Consider the following 6,156-nt stretch of genomic DNA (forward strand, 5'->3'; position numbering starts at 1 on the left):
GTCTGGTTTTTAAATATTTATTTTGGCCATGGAATCCCTTCTTCAGTCACAATTCCACCTACACTAAACAGAAGAGGTAACAGTGGGTGACTGAGACAGGTGGGCTAGAGCCCCGGGCGCCCTCCCACTCTCACCCCACACCCCTGGGGGCCCAGGGCTCTGGGGATACAGTTTGAGAACTGTCTTCACAGCCTCTAACACTCTGTGATTTATGCCTTCAGGACAAGGATGTTGTCCTTGTTGCCTTCTCCAGGCAGCCCAGTAATTAGACCCCAAGCCCAGCATGTTCTGCTACTGTCCATTCAGTGCTGAGATCTTCAGATTCTTTCTCTTTTTCTTTTTCTTTTTCTTTCTTTCTTTCTTTTCTTCTTTCTTTCTTTCTTTCTTTCTTTCTTTCTTTCTTTCTTTCTTTCTTTCTTTCCTTCTTTTTCTTTCTTTCTTTTCTTTCTCTTCTTTATTCTCCTTCCTTTCTCTTTCTTTTCTTTCTTTCTTTTTTCTTCCTCCCCTCCCCTCCCCTCCCCTTCCCTTCTTCCTTCCCTCTTTTCTTTTCTTTCGTTATTTTTTGAGACAGAGTCTCGCTCTGTCGCCCAGGCTGGAGTGCAGTGGCACAATCTTGGCTCACTGCAACCTCCGCCTCCTGGGTTCAAGTGATTCTCCTGCCTCAGCCTCCCGAGTAACTGAGATTACAGGCGCCCGCCCCGACACCTGACTTTTTTTTTTTTTTTTTTTTTTGTATTTTTAGTAGAGATGGGGTTTCGCCATGTTGGCCAGCCTGGTCTTGAACTCCTGACCTCAGGCGATCCACCCGCCTCGGCCTCCCAAAGTGCTGGGATTACAGGCATGAGTCACCAAGCCCAGCCAAAATCCTCAAATTCTTAATCGCTGGTTTCTGCTGACAGTGAGGTCTGTTATGCAGAGTTCAGTGGGGCCACAGGTCCCTTGTCCCTTCTTAGGGAAGGGACAGGGCCAAAACCTTCTATGCAACAGCCAACCCCGTGGGGCACTTCCAGGCGTGTGTAGGATATCCACATAGCTTCTCTCAGTCCCCAACAGCATGCGGGAAGGTGTGACTCCCAATGGCCGACAAGGGAGGGGTTCAGGGGTCTTAGGAGGCTGGTTCCTGATACCTCTGTGAATGCAGGGCTGGGTGCCTGGCCAGGAGCCCAGGTCCTTTCCTGGAGCCACAGTCTGGGGCCCTGGCCCAGGCCCAGGTTTTCCCTGGCTTACTCCAGGGGTGCTGGCACCTGCAGACACCAGCAACAGAAAGAGGCAGGAGTCGATGAGGGAGGCGGAGAGGAGGGGGACTTTCCTTCTCCTGTTGGGGGTCTGGAGCGTCCTTTTCCAGGCTGAGGAGTAGGGCTACCCATTTCCCCATCACCTTCCAGCCAGGGGCAGTGGGAGGAGCAGGAGGCTGAGATTGCACAAACAGGTATGGGAGGAGGCCAGCAGTCAGGCAGCTGGCTGGGGTTGCCCAAAGGCCGTGAGAGTCCCCAGTGCCCGCATGGACATCAGTGGCGCCTGGAGGGACTCAGTTGGTCATCTAGCAGTCTTCTCTAGCTCTCACAACAGGCACTGGGGGGTGGGAGGAGTCAGAGGCCCTGCTCCCCACTCCATGCGTCCCTCCCAGCTGCTGGGCTGGAAACTCGAGCCAAGTCAACAGTTCCTTGAATTGTGTTACAGCCCAGGCTGCCCCTCCAGAGCTAATAATATGGGCAGCTGTAGGACGTGAAACTCGATCCTCCAGGCTCCAATCCCACCCCACTGTGGCCAGGCTGGCAGGGAGTGGGTGGATGTTGGGCCCAGGGTCCTGAAAGCAGAGGTCTGGACTTAGGATCCTGGGGTGAGGCTGGGTCCAGGAGGGACCCCAGCCCCCATGAGGGACCCTGGCCCCCTGGTAGGGCGTTTGTACAAAGTTGATATGGGTCAGGCTAACAGGGCTGACACCTATAAACTCAGTGGCTGACAGAGGCTGACATCCTTAGTGACTGAACCGGTGACGTCTGCGGGATGATAATTATAAGAAGATTTTTTTTTTGAGATGGAGTCTCGATCTTGTTGCCCAGGCTTGGGTGCAATGGCAGGGGCTCACTGCAACCTCTGCCTCCCAGGTTCAAGTGATTCTCTTGCCTCAGCCTCCTGAGTAGCTGGGATTACAGGCATGCGCCACCATACCCAGTAATTTTGTATTTTTAGTAGAAGCAGGTTTCACTGTGTTGGTCAGGGTGGTCTTGAACTCTTGACCTTAGGTGATCCACCTGCCTCAGCCTCCCAAAGTGCTGGGATTATAGGCGTGAGCCACCATATCTGGCCTATAAGATTTTTTTTTTTTTTTTTGAGACAGAGTCTTACTCTGTTGCCAGGCTGGAGTGCAGTGGCACAATCTCGGCTCACTGCAACTTCCACCTCCTGGGTTCAAGCTATTCTCCTGCCTCAGCATCCTGAGTAAGCTGGGACTACAGGCGCGTGCCACCACACCCAGCTAATTTTTGTATTATTAGTAGAGACAGGGTTTCACCATGTTGGCCAGGCTGGTCTCGATCTCTCAACCTCTTGATCCACCCGCCTCGGCCTTGCAAAGTGCTGGGACTACAGGCGTGAGCCACTGCACCCAGACTATAATAAGATTTCATAAGTAAATAATACAGATGAAAAGTGCCTCCTGGCCTAGCATGTCCATGGCTGAGGCTGGAACTCCAATCTTTGGGCTTTGTGCTCAGTGCTTCCATGCCAAGGTGGGACCAGAGAGAGACTGAGGACTAAAGACATCCACAGAGAAGAAGCTCTGAGCACCTGCAGTGGCTTCGCAAGGCCTGTCACTCACAGCCTGAACACCGTGGACACACTTGCACCCGTGTGGCACCTGCAGTGGTGGTAGCTGGCTTGTTTGACGTGTGGCTGGAAGCAAAATTAGGGCCCATGATGCCACCTCCTGCATGCAGGCCATGGGCTGGCACCCAGCAGGTGGCAGAGCCTGCCAGAGGTGATTCCAGGGCTTGTGGCGAGGGCAGCACTGGGGCGGCCCGGGACAGAGTTGGGTCTGACTCCAGGAGTGACTGGTGCCATCTGGCATAGGCCTGAGTGCTGGAGAGAGCCGCCTCCTCTACCTCTTGGGGTGGTGACCTCTTCGTACAGCAGTCCACGCTCCCCTCGATGACCACTGTTTGTAATTCTCATTTTGGCCCCTGGCACATTTGTCCTCATGCCGGGAGAGGAGACGTGGGGCCTTTTCAGCAGGACTCTGCTTCCCCCAGGAGGTGGGAAAAGGAAGAAGCCCCCACCCAGTGCCCGTCCCCTGAGAGACTGCTTTCTCCACCCACTGTCCAGCTGGACGCACACCGTGCCTGACGGCCCTGGGTCTGAGCCCTCTAAGATCTGGGAGAAGTGTCTCCCAGCCAGGAGCTACCAGTTTGCTGGCTGAAAGTAGCCCCTAGGGTGACCCTGGGCAGAGGAGTAGGCGAGGCTGGGAATGCTGCAGGGGGACAGTGCCTCCAAGGAAATGCTGGCGGAGTCCCTTCCTTCCCTCAGCCTCCCATGGAGACCCCAGAGTGTGGTGCCCAGGCCCTGGGGCCGCAGCCCTGAACCTCTTCTCCAGGGAAGTCTTTGCCTAAGAACTACACAAATCGGCCGGGGCCTGCGGTGGCTCAAGCCTGTAATCCCAGCACTTTGGGAGGCGAGATGGTAGGATCACGAGGTCAGGAGAGATGAGACCATCCTGGCTAACACGGTGAGAACCCCGTCTCTACTAAAAAATACAAAACTAGCTGGAAGTAGAGGTGGGGAACCTGTAGTCCCAGCTACTCGGGCGAGGAGCAGAAGCGTGAACCAGGAGGCAGAGCTACAGTGAGCTGAATCCACTCACTGCCTCCAGCCTGGGTGACAGAAAACAGACTCTGTCTCAAAAAAAGAACTACACAAATACCGCCAGAAGAGGATGTGAGAGGCCCTAAAGGGCCAGGCCAGACCTCCCTGAGGAGGTGGCAGGAGGTTGGGCCCTGAGGGGTGAGAAGAGCCTCAGGCAGAAGGGAAGCAGGGTAGCAGGGCTCCACAGTGGAGGGAGGGGGCTCCACAGTGGAGGGAGGGGGCTCCACAGGCTGCAGTCAGGGTGAGAGGGCCCTGCAGGGTACCTGGGGCCAGGAGGAGTGCAGGGGAGGTTTTGGGCTGTGGTGTGAGGTAATGAGGCCGGGCCTGGTAAGCCCCACTCCCTCCCTCTGGCCCCAACTTCCCCATCTGAAGGAGCCCACTGTATCCTCCTGTGCTGCCAGGTACCTGTCTCTCAGGCCTCCCATCTGAGTCCATCTGAAAAATGAGAATAATTCAGTCTAGGTAGTGGGACTGCCAGCCGGGGACCCTGCGGCCCTGGCCTGAACCCTGCTCTGACTATCACGGGCTCCAGTGGGGAGCTGCACCCTGTCTCCTCAAGGAAAAATCCAGCCAGTCTGGGAGCAGCCCTGCCCTCCCTCCCTAGGGACTTTGTTTAGGCCAAATTGGTAGGAGGGTGGGGAAGGTGGACAAGATGTGGCAGGCCCTGCCCTCCCCCTCCCCAAGCAGAGCCCCAACTCCTGGGCTCCGGGTAGACTGGCCGTGGGGTCCTAGAGAGCGCCTGCCCTCCTGCCCTTTGTCCTGCCTGAGACCTGGACCTTTATTTCATGCCCAAGTGGCTGTGAGAGTGACAGGAGGTCTGGGCCCTGTTCCTGGGGAAACATCTCCTTATAAGGGTCTGGGGCGGGAGTGACAGTCCTGTCTGCCGTGTTAGCCCCTCCACTGCATGGCCTTCTCTCAGCTTACAGAGTTAGTTGCAGCCTCCCTGAGGGCAGGCAGGCCACCAAGAAAGGTGCAGAAGTACTTGCTGAGTGAATTGCTGAGTGGACAGGGTGCAGCGAGGAGTGGAGAAGCTCAGGGTCTCTCATTCATGCCTGGGAAAGTTCTCTGCCCAAGGCCACTGGGTGGGCCTGGCATGATGACAGGTATCGACTAGGGGCCTGGCCTGGGCCTTGCTCCCAAACATGCTCACTTCGGCACTCTGGTCTCCCTGCCTCTGCTCACGCTGGAGCACCCACTCCACCCCCACCCCAGTGCTGCCCGCACTCATCTCCTTCACAAACGCCAGTTCCTCTATCAAGCGTCCCTGGCTAGAGCCCTCACACCTGCTCTGCTCCCAGGGTTTCTACTCAAGGGCAGTCCTCGTCTCAGTCACCTTAGAGCTTTCACTGCTTGGAAGGGACCTGACACCCAGTCAGTGCTCAGCTAATCTTTGTCCACTAAGGACAAACAAGAAACACCCAAATGACACTCACCATGTACTAGGCACTGTTCTAAGTGCTTTATATGCGGTAACTTGTTTACTCCTCACAACCACCCTATGAAGTAGGTGTTTGTGTCACTCCCATTTTGCAGATGACACAGGGAGGCAAAGGGCGGTCAAATGACACAGGAGAGCAAAAACTGGCTCCCTCCACCCTTCTAGGGTCTTTGGCTGTGCTAGGAATTACATGGACAGATAAACTAGTTAACAGGAGAAAAATCATATTTAATTATGTACGTAGGCATGGGAGCCCCATGAAATATGAGATTCCAAGAAGGATCACATCTTGAGACATAGAAAAGGAACTGGGGGGGGGGGGGGGGGGGGTGGGGTCCCGGATAACTTTTGTACCTTAAAAAAAAAGAAAAAGAAAACAGGGGCTGGGAGCTTCTGGTGGGTGATGGCAACGCAAGTTTGGGAGGGTGAGGGGAAGAACTCTATGGTGAGCAAAAGTTGTCTCAGTATGCAGTAAAAAGTCAGTCTCAGCCGGGCGTGGTGGCTCACGCCTGCAATCCCAGCACTTTGGGAGGTCGAGGGAAGCGGATCATGAGGTCAGGAGATCGAGACCATCCTGGCTAACACAGTGAAACCCCATCTCTACTAAAAATACAAAAAAATTAGCTGGGCGAGGTGGCGGGTGCCTGTAGTCCCAGCTACTTGGGAGGCTGAGGCAGGAGAATGGCATGAACCCGGGAGGCAGAGCTTGCAGTGACTCCAGCCTGGGCAACAGAGCGAGACTCCGTCTCAAAAACAAAAACAAACAAACAAAAAAACCCCAAAAAGTCAGTCTCTCAGTTCGTTAACAGTTGTCTGAGCAGCCCCAAGAATAATAGGTAGTTGGGTGTCAATCAGTC

This window comes from Papio anubis, chromosome 11, assembly GCF_008728515.1.
Source record: "Papio anubis isolate 15944 chromosome 11, Panubis1.0, whole genome shotgun sequence".
Lineage (NCBI taxonomy): Eukaryota > Metazoa > Chordata > Mammalia > Primates > Cercopithecidae > Papio > Papio anubis.